An 11,386-nucleotide genomic window follows, 5' to 3' on the forward strand; every position below is an offset into this window, starting at 1 on the left:
CTTCTTCTCATCATCGTTTGTGTTCGCAAATTGTTTTGACGTTAATAGACCTATAGAAAGTGTAATTTGAATGCTCTACAAGCCGATGAAGCTGACGAATTTTAAAATGAAAGATTTATTTTCCTATCGAGTGCAATTACTGTTAACGAAAATTAATTCCTGTAATTGAATAATGTATTAGCTATTTGTTTATTTTATTTTGAAGTTTGTCGGGCATTCATTTGTAAATTTAATAAACGCGCTGTAATTAAATAAACTTTTCGGGTTACGAACTGAATGGAGTTAATTTTTAGGTAAATATACATTTCAGAGGCATATATTTATTATATGAGATTTCAATGTTTATACGAATTTTTGGTGTATGTCTCTACCCGAGGAAATCCCTGTAATCTTTCATAGTCTAAACTGAATGATCCGTATTCAATCTGCAAACCAAAAAAACTCCATAAAAATATGTCTACTACTCTATCAAGATTTTCCCGGATAAACTCCGTATTTGAATTCAGTGGGTGTAAAAAAGTTGGCACGGCGTAAGGACAACCGACTGGTATAACAATTTCTTTAGGATTTAGTTTTCTCAAATTAGCCGGTTTTATTTCGCAGTGCGGAACGGTTTCATTGTGGCTTAAGTGCGACAATTGTCCCCTTTTTTTAACCATTCCTCGCCAGCATTTCCTTTTATTGATATTAAGCAGCTTACTAACGATTGTGATTGCTTAGTTAAGCAAAATAGTCTGTTTTCTGAAGAGAACGTGCATTTAAATTCGTAATTTCTGTTACTTCATCATCCACAGAGTAATTAAGGAAATTACAAACATTATTTTTCTTAGATAAGTGCAATATGAAATTTTAGAATTGTTTTCTTTTCAGGCATGAACGTTTAAAAAACACGAACAAGCTGATGAATGAAGACTTGCCCTTGATATTAATATCCTTATTCTATGGTATTTTTAAAAATATATTACATTGCCTTTAATTAAATAGCATATTATGGGGCTTAATGTAGCAAAAATTTTATGGACAAGTAGAAATGTCCAATGTCCAAAGAGACACAGCATATATGCGTGTATTAATTAAATTTCGTTACTGCGCACACATGATCGCTTTCTACTGCTAGATTGGACATTTCTAAAATGGGCTTTCTGAGCATTTGCTTACGCAGCAATTAGTTTTTGTCTTCTGCGCTTTATGAACTTTTAGGATATTTATTTTATTAATTAAAATTGATTTCCTAATTGTAAAACGCAAGGAGAGAGTCATATGGATATTTGAGTCATTATTTAAGAGGCAACGGAAAATCAATATAAAGCACATGAGAAAAAAATAATCAGAAAGATAATTTGAATATTCTTCTTATTTTATTTGAATATTCAGGACACATGGAAAATTATATTGGTTTAGATAGATTTTATCGTTGAGTTCTTATCAAAACTCGAATCTGTTTTAACTCTTCCTCCAAAATCTTATTTCATTGTTTATGGAGATTTCAATCATTTGCTTGTTTCCTGCAATTTAAAACTTCATGTAGATAAACACACAAGACCATCCTTCTACTTTAATAGGTTATGTAATATCAAACTTTAAGGAAGAAGACATTGTTAGTGCCATATCTAATAGTGAGCTGTCAAAAAGGAGGAGGAGTATTAAACAATATGATACTTCATTTACCAAAACAAATTATAGTAGGTTTTTGTAAAAAGGTACTTCAGCAAAGTGAGATGTTTAGGAATGAAGAAACGTGACGTAAAGGATTAAAAGCCTCAGAAAAAATGGTTCCATATTCATATTTTTTTGTCAACTATTTTAATAAATACAGATCTGTTTATCGTAAGCTTATAAAAGCAATCCAACAATATATCTATATTAGAATTGAAAATTCTTCTAATAGTATCAAAATCACTGGTACTTCATTGCGCAAAATGTTAAAATACGTGTTTTGAGCCTTTCTATTAAATTATTAAACCTGTTAACTGTACCATAAATTTCAATAGTTTCTGTTGACTTTCACTTTCCATACATCTTATCTGTTACTTGATCTAAAGGAAAACTATAACAAGCGATCCTTTCCATCCCAAAAATCTTAGGGTTTTCGCATAAAAAATATTGTTGACATACCAAGTAAACCAATTGATGATATACTTTTGGAATTATTGACAAAAGATTTTTAGCCATTTTCTGTCATTAAGGATGCTGGGTTTAGAGAGTTTTGCTGCTCTTTCAAAGTAAATATTTAAAATCTTACGGTCATTTGAATTAATTTTTGGTTTTATTCCGGACTTTTGGAATCTTTTTTTCATTCATGTCATTCAAATTTCAATCAATCGAAGAATAAAAATTATTTCAAATGCTTGGAATATTAAAAAAATTACTTCAAAAGCATGAAATAAAATCAAAAATTAGATAATTTATGATTAGTATTCCATAAATTTCGAATATTTTTTTATTTTATTCCCTGAGGGATTTTTATAAAATTTTAGGCATTTGGAATAATTTTTAATTTTCAGTTTATTAAAACTGCACATGCCTGGAATATTAAGCAAATCCCTCCAATCGTAGAATAAAATGAAGAATTTAATTTTAATCAATGATGATTTTTTGAAATGATTTTAGTATTCCATAAATTTATGAATATTTTTTATTTTATTCCATGCTTTCGGAGGCATTTTTTTTATATTTGAGGCATTTGAAATTTGAATAAACTTAAAAATAAAAAAGTATTTGAAATTTATTGAATACTAAAATAATCATTGATTATCTAATATGAAATATTTTTTATTTTATTCCACGGTTTTGAGGGGATTTTTTAAATATTTCAGGCATTTGAAATAATTTTTATTCTTTAGTTTATTCAAATTTTAAATACCTGAATTATGAAGAAAATGCTTTCAAAATTGTAGAATAAAATTAAAAAATATTTTATTTTAATCAGTGATTATTTTAATATTTCATAAATTTGAAATATTTTTTGAATTTATTTTACGCTTCTAGGCATTTTCTTAATATTTGAAACTGGGATAAACTGAAGAATAAAAAATTGTTTTAAATGCGTGGCATAATAAAAAAGTGCCTCCAAAAACGTAAATAAAATTTTAAAAAAATATAATAATCAAAGATGATTTTAATATAAAAATTTAGAAATATGATTAAAAATTATTATGAGTACGTATACACTTGCTATATTTAGCGAAGATATCAACAAATAACCGAAATTATCTATTTTTCAATAAAATCAAAATGAAAGTTCTAAAAAAAAATTTTAACCAAATCCCTCCTCGGTGAAAAGTGGATCACTGCTCGATGGCGATCAAAACAAATAATTTTTTATCGATCTATAAAAAAACCTCTTCAACCCAAACAAGTAAGAGATTAATAGCTTTCTCGCAAACTCCAGTTAGCGCTTACTCAACATGCCAATATTTTCAGACATAATAATCTAACCTACAAGAAACAAGTTGCGCGTAACCAAACGAAATAGAGAGGTCAATGGATTAGTCGCAATTTAAGATCTAACGGTTTTTGGGACGATTTTGTTCCCCGGAGCCGTCATTTCGCTGTGAATAACTTTAAGGTCAAGGTCAAAATACTTTTATTTTTAACTTTTCCTGCAACAAACGGCACAGAAGAGATACACAGTACAAGCAGCACTGTTAGAGAAAGGCCTGAATCATGTTAGTTCAATAACAAGTCGTATAACTATACAAGTATGCCATTAAATATTACAATTATTTGTTTTATTAACGAGAACTATAATATTTCGGATCATATGAGATCCTCGAAAAGTCCCCAAAATCTTAGGTATTTAGTGTAACCAAATGTGCGCATGAATTGGGCTTTCGGTCATAAGTATGACATTGACACTTGATGTGACAATTAGAGGAATTATGTGCTCATTATTAATTAATAAATGTATTAAATTGACCAAATAATAAACTATTCTTTATTGTTATAAAATAAATATGCCTTACTACTAGAAGACCAAATAATATGGCGCAGTCTAGCGCGTCAAAATTAATAAAATACCTTAGGAGATTACTCCCAAAAATCAAATTACCTTCAGTTTTTATTAAAAACTTGGCTAAAGGTTTGGGTAGATATTGCACTTAATCCAAAACAACGAATGTTTATTCTACTGTATTCAATGTTCTAAATAAGGGGTAAAACTTTCCATACTAAAATTTTCCTTTAAGTATATTACTGCTTTTCCATGAAAATAACATATATATAGTACCATGGCACTTATATTACTAGTAAAAATGAATTAACTATTTTTGTTTTCGAGGATGCTTTAAAATTTGGTCTAAAAGAAACCAAATATTTTGATGGAGTCAAAATACCCATTAAAAACATTAATAAATTAAACAAACAAAATAACCGTTCTTAACTGCTTATGAATGATTTCCCAATATAATATAACGTACGAGCACGTGTGAAATGAACAGTCTGGTAATATCATTAGTACGAATAAATTAATTTATCAGAATATTGCAAAATAGCCAGTTCTAGGTGAACTTTTCGTATTAAATTCGTAGCTAAAATGTAGATCATGGGTTAGGTAAAGGCATTGCAATCTTGAAGTGCACATTTTCTATAATATCGACATCGAATGAGTAGATTTGCAATCATTACTTTTAAACTAGATACGTATGTAACCTGAAATCTCTTAAATGGAACAATCTTGTAATATTTGGATTCGCGCGTTACACTTTACTAGGGTTATGTAATTTTTCGGACTAAATTTATATCTATTTATGTCATGTTAATGAAAGTTGTTGTGGTTAATCTAGCATGCATATTATGCACATTGCGATGTATACTCTATGAGTTAAATATTGATTTTTATTTTAAATTATATAGAATAGAAGGAAAATTAACTAGTTTTAAGTCTATATTGTTTCACTTGACTCTTTTAATAAGGAAACCTCTGCCAAAGAGGTGAAGTTAACTGGATACAAGTAGATTACCAACTGGTGTTTTTTGGTAAGAGCAGTGTATATTACATTATGGAATCAATGTAATCGTATCAAAAGCGAATTATCTCATAACTTTCTAATCAATGTTGCTGATTTGACATCGATTTATTTAAAAATGAGAACTGAAATGAAATCGATACGAATGCAGACACAGTAACACACTTTGCAAGTGGTTTCCGCAAATCTTTTGTTAAACTTGATCTGGTATTTCTAGCAAATTCTTTTATCTTTAAAAGATATTAACTGAATTATTCTATACGCAAAAATATTTTTTCACAATTGCCATTTCGCCATCCAGGTTCCTTTAAACGATAAACAAAATAAAAATAAACAAAAATTTCCTAACAAAAACACGTATGAAAATTACACATGCCGAGAATTAAATCTTATACTTTAGTAATATCTTTTTAGGAAAGCGGATCATTGTTGACGTCAATCCGGGTTTGTTTGTATCATTATTGGCAAATTACGTTTTTTTTATATTCTTAGAATGGTGAAAGTACTATACTAGCTCCAATTTGGCAAAATGCTAATTAATATAAAAATGTGTAATAGTATAATTGACGTATGTAAAAAGAAGGTAGAGAGTCCTGAACAGTCACTGCTAAGATAAAAATTTCACTTGACTGACATAATATTGCTTTGCTGATTTCTGTCTATTTTAAATAGAAGCAGTTAATTCCGGATTTAAATATATGATATTCGACAGTCGGTTTAAATTTAAAAATGGTTTAGGAACAAGATAAGCTACAACCTTGGTACAAAAATGTCAGGATCAAATAAGGAAAGGATGTTTTCGAAACACATGAAACAATTGATTATGAGAAAGCCTTCGACTATGTAAAACATTATCTCCTAATATCGTCTCTTAAAGACCTGGGTCTAGATAGTAAAGACATTCGATTAATTAGCAATTTGTACTAAAACTAGAAAGCAGATGTTCGATTGAGCAACCTGTCAACAACCGAGCAATTCGATATAGAAAAAGATGTAAGACAAGACTGCGTTTTATTACCGATGTTGTTCAATCTTTACTCAAAAAGGGTATTTTATAGCTATAGGTATTAAAGGGATGTCAAAAATATCAGATATGCAGGTGATACTGTAGTAATCGCGGATAATTCAGAAATTATTCAATTACGCAAACAAATTATGAAACAAGCAGAATTAGTTTGGTCAGTCTGAGTCTTGAGTCTCGAACTTATAATACAATTGATGATAAAATGGTTACACGTATTTCACCCCTAAATGCATCATCAGACCTGATCAACAGTTTTTAAAATTTACAATCTTAAAGACAGCAAATTTAAGACGTGCATACAAAAAAAAGTGTGTACATCATAAATTCGCTGTCTTTAAGAATGCAAATTTTAGAAACTGTTGATTAGCTCTGATAATAGATAATAGCCTTTGGGGGCGAAACACGTGCAACCAATTAATTATTAACCGTAATATAAGTTTGAGACTTTCACCAAACTTCGAGTTTTGTGTATAGAGTAAGTATTTAACAAAAAATTTACGACTAATTTCAATACGAACTTGGAACTTATCATGTCCAATAATAAGGAAAATATTGCATTTTTACTATTACTTCATCTCTCTCTATATTTTTTCTCTTACTTTTTTTCTATCTTAAATTTAAATTTTTTAATTAAATTCAGTTCACTACCCACGATTATCATTATTTCCTTGCTATCTCGATGAATTGTCACGTCTTCATTTAAAAGTATTGATTATTTCTTCGTCTCTATTAAATAATAATTTATATTAATAAATAAATATTTATATTTAATTTACAATTATAATTGTTTCACTAAATTTAATCAGTTAACCAAAATCGCTATCAAAATTCGCTCCTAAGCAATTTGACTATACATTTCATAAAATTTCTAAAATGATAGACCGTGATTTGATAGATAATATATTAGAAGTTCTAAAGAAAGACAGATATTCTCTTGAAATATTTTTAGACTTATCAAAGGCCTCCTCTTTGTCAAGGATGATTTGATCATGGGCAATTAAAATTTATTTATTTATTTATTTATTTATTTTACAATACAAGCCTTACAGGTAAATAAATACCCATCTACAAGGCAGGAAAGACCTTCAAATACATAAATATAACTTATGCTAACTAAGAAAAAAGTATATATAACTTGTTACAAAAATCTTCTAAGCTAACTAAAACTAACTAAAAAATTACATAAAAAGTAATAAGATGCATAGAAAATAAGTAACAAAAACGATCAAAACCTAATGTGCTGACTATAAACCTCATATTTTATTAACGGAAATGGCTATATTATTTACAAAAAATAGCTTAATACAAACTCAGGTTACTTGTGGCTTAGTGTTCAAGTGAGCGACATAAGGCTTCCTTTGTAATATTGAAAATGTCAAAATGAGCATCATTATTGTAAATACTACACATGGTATAAATTGGTGAAAATTTAAGTAGATTTGTTCTAGGAGTAGGGAGATGAAACGTGGTATGATGTCTATTATTGAGACGAGGCACAAAAAAATATAATTTTGACACTAATGGCGGACTATCGATTAGATAATTAAGTAATTTATGCAATGTCATAAGAGCAGAAAAGTTTCGTCGAGTTTCTAGGGAACAAATATTAAAACGTTGGAGCAGATCATCATGTGGAAAACCCTGAGGTAGGTATATATTATCACACTTAAAACATAAGTATTTTAAAAAGCGCCTTTGCACTTGCTCTAGATTGTTAATGTGTACATTATAAGCCGGCGACCATATCACCGAAGCATATTCCAATCGCGATCGTACATATGCAAAATATAATGTTTTTATGGCATCTGGATTTCTGAAATCCTTAGTGCTTCTATAAATAAATCCATATGATTTTGAGGCTTTTGAGACTACTGTGTCAATATGGTATGAGAAAGACAGTTTGGTATCAAAGTACACTCCCAAGTCTTTAAAAGAATTTGTGCGTATTAATGTAGTCGTATTTAAAGCGTAGTTAAATAATAACGGTTTTAATTTGTTGGTATATGTCATAACATTACATTTAGAAACATTCAACTTTAGACCATTTTCTACACACCAAGCATTTACCAAGTCAAGATTATACTGCAATCTATGATAATCTGCAAGATTTCTTATTTTATTATATAACTTGATATCGTCTGCATAAAGTAAAAAATCGCAATCCAATTTATCACCAATATCGTTAATAAAATAGTTAAACAGTAGCGGTCCAAGCACAGATCCCTGCGGGACACCAGAAACTACATCATAGGAGCTTGACCTTTCGCCGTATAACTCCACGTACTGACTTCTACCACATAGATATGAGCGAAACAATTGAAGAGAGACAGCTGAAAATCCAAAATTACTAAGCTTATCAACAATTAAACTATGATTCAATTGATCGAAAGCCTTGCTAAAATCCAGGTATATAACATCCATCTGTTCCCCATTATCAACTGCCTCAGCAATATTCTGAGTTATAAGCAAAAGGTTTGTGTTCGTAGACCTTCCTTTAAAAAATCCGTGCTGTTGGGGAATAATAATATTTTTGGTTAACGGAAAAACTCTATCGTGAATTAAAAATTCAAAAACTTTACAAAAATTGCAAATTATAGATATAGGTCTATAATTACATATATCGGACTTATTACCTTTTTTAAATACAGGACAAACCTTGGAAACTTTCCATAATGCGGGAATAGACCCCGATAAAAGACAGTTGTTAAACAAAACAAGTAAAGGCTTTACAAGTATATGCCTACAGTCCTTAATAATAAATGCAGGAATAAGATCCGGTCCTGTTGTAAATTTAGGTTTTAATTTGTTTAAAGCATTGAGTACTTCGCGTTCTGAAAAACAAGAAATATTTATATTAAGAGAGTTATTTGGGGTATGATGAGAATTAGGGTGTAAATTATTATTTAAAAAAGATCGTTTAAAGTAGTCAGCGAAGGAATTAACTATTTCAAGGGTGCCCTTTATAGGAGTGTCTTTGTAAAACATATCTTTAGGAATATCTCTTGTATTTTTTTTATTCTTTATAAAACTCCAAAATTTGTTAGGATTATTTATGATACTGCTTTCCACATTTGAAACGTATTGATAGTAAGATTTAGATATATCTCTTTTAGATTTATTGCGTAACAATTTAAACGTGTTTATATCATCGGTTCTTCCATATTTTTTAAATTTGTTGTAATGAAAACTCTTAAACTTTATATCCCTTATAATACTATTTGTGAACCAAGGTGGAAAATTTCTCCTAGGCATATTAGGATATTTTGGTACAAAACTGTCCAATTCCTTCAATATTAAATCATAAAAGACCTTAAACTGATGCTCCACAGAAACCGTAGCTTCCATAAATGACCAATCAGTCTTTGAAAAGGCATCATATAAATTAGGAAAATTAGCTTTTTTAAAGTTAAATGCATTTTGTAGGTTAAAAAGTGTCTTACGCTTAAAATCTATCAAAAAGTAGATATTTGTCTGAACCGTGTCGTGAGTTAACTCTTTGATAAGTAATAAGACTGCACCCTGATGGTATAAAGTTGTAGAACTAAAAGTGTTTAAATAGATGCCAAGATAAAGCGAAGTGTAATTACATACGGGCAGTCATACCTACTAACCTTTAACAGGAAATTGGCGTAACTGTTTCATTATTCGTATGGGAAGTGGGGTATATAAAGAAGCAATAAATGAAGGGCATAGTGTTTTAATTGGAATTGTGTATCATTCTAATGGGTTTTATGCAGCGTAGTCTAAAAATTACAGGGCATATTGGAACATTTCAATTACCTTCCAACCAGTTAATGTTTTAATATGAGTTAAATCATTAATTAGTATAAATGACTTGTTCTTAATGAAATCATTAGAAAAAAAATAATTTAAAAGCTCTTAGAAACCACTTCAGAAAAAAAAACTTTAGACTTCATAAATAACGATTTACCAAACAAAGGAAGGGGGATCATCACTCGAATCCAAACATAAAATGGCCCCATCCAGTCTGGGAACGGCTTTGATATACGTAAAATAAGATAAACTTCTATCCTACGTTACCCTGTTTCAGGGAAACTTTTCAGTTCTGCTATATTTAGAACTAAATTTCCCAAAAAGTTTTCGCGTACGGTAAGTGGATGAGCGACATTATTTTTGACTTTGATTGTCGCGGGCGAGATTATGATGTCGATCAAATTTTATTAATGGAACTTTCAATTTTTTCGAACGTCGCAGTCATTTTTAAGTGTCAAATTATTTTAGTGACCCAAAATGGATTTAAAAGTGCATTTCTACGATGCATATTATATTGGGCCACCTCGAACCAATATGCAATAACAGCGCATGTTTATGAATCAAGTCGGGAACATCAAAGGGAGGCGCGCGACATGCGCATTAATGAGAATTCAAATGTGAGCCGTAGAAAAAAATTTAATGCCTACTTTTTAATAGTTATTGCGCCGCTTCGCACTTGTGCACTTATATACTACATAACTCAGTAGCATAATGTGTGTTTTGGTTATTAATGTCGATTTTTTTGATCAACTCTTGATAGTTATTGTTGACCAGTAATTTTTGAATCAGTTTTTAGCAATTCATAATAAACAGCACCCTTACTATCCCACCAAATACAGAGCATAACCTTTTTTCCGTGTAAATTGCATAGATTGTGATTTTGATGGTTGACCTGGCGCTTTGGTTTATCAATATAAATAAAATTTTCACCTGTCACAACCCGATGAGAAAAACCCATTTTCCTTCTTTCTGAATCTCACCCAATGCGTGCAGATGTTCGGAAATAGTCTATTGGGCAACATTTAATACTTCTGCTAACTACTTCAATGTTTGAGTTTCATCAAATAGAGGTAACCAATCTGCATCTTTAAACAATCGATCCTTATCTTTCACATCAAAATCACCACTTTTGAAGCGTTTTTGGGCTGGAGTATGTTTATTATAAGCTTTAACCAAAAATCTTTAACTCTCAGCGGTCGTTTTCTTCAAATAAGAGAATCTAATAAGGCTTTCCCACAAAACGTCTTTTCCTGGTTAAAATTTGACAATTTGGATGCAAAAAAAACAGTGTTGCTGACACATGGACCAACCAAAATAAAATGACTTTGAAAGGCATCTGCTGACCCTGCAAAACACAGTAAATGTCACTAGTGTCCAGCTATGTGTAATGCCATCTCCAAGCAAAATCAACATTATTAACCGAAACAACTAATTAAAGGCGCGACGCAAAGTCTATGCGCATTAACTAATTATCAGATGAAAACCATTTTAGTCCATTTTAATTATTATCAACTTATATATTACTAATGTTTGGCTATGATTGTCGGGGAGAGAGAGGAGAAATAACGTCGGTAAAATTTTAATGACACAGCTTTTAATTTCTTGGAACATCCAAATCATT

Source organism: Anthonomus grandis, chromosome 22 (assembly GCF_022605725.1).
Source record: "Anthonomus grandis grandis chromosome 22, icAntGran1.3, whole genome shotgun sequence".
Taxonomy (NCBI): Eukaryota; Metazoa; Arthropoda; class Insecta; order Coleoptera; family Curculionidae; genus Anthonomus; species Anthonomus grandis.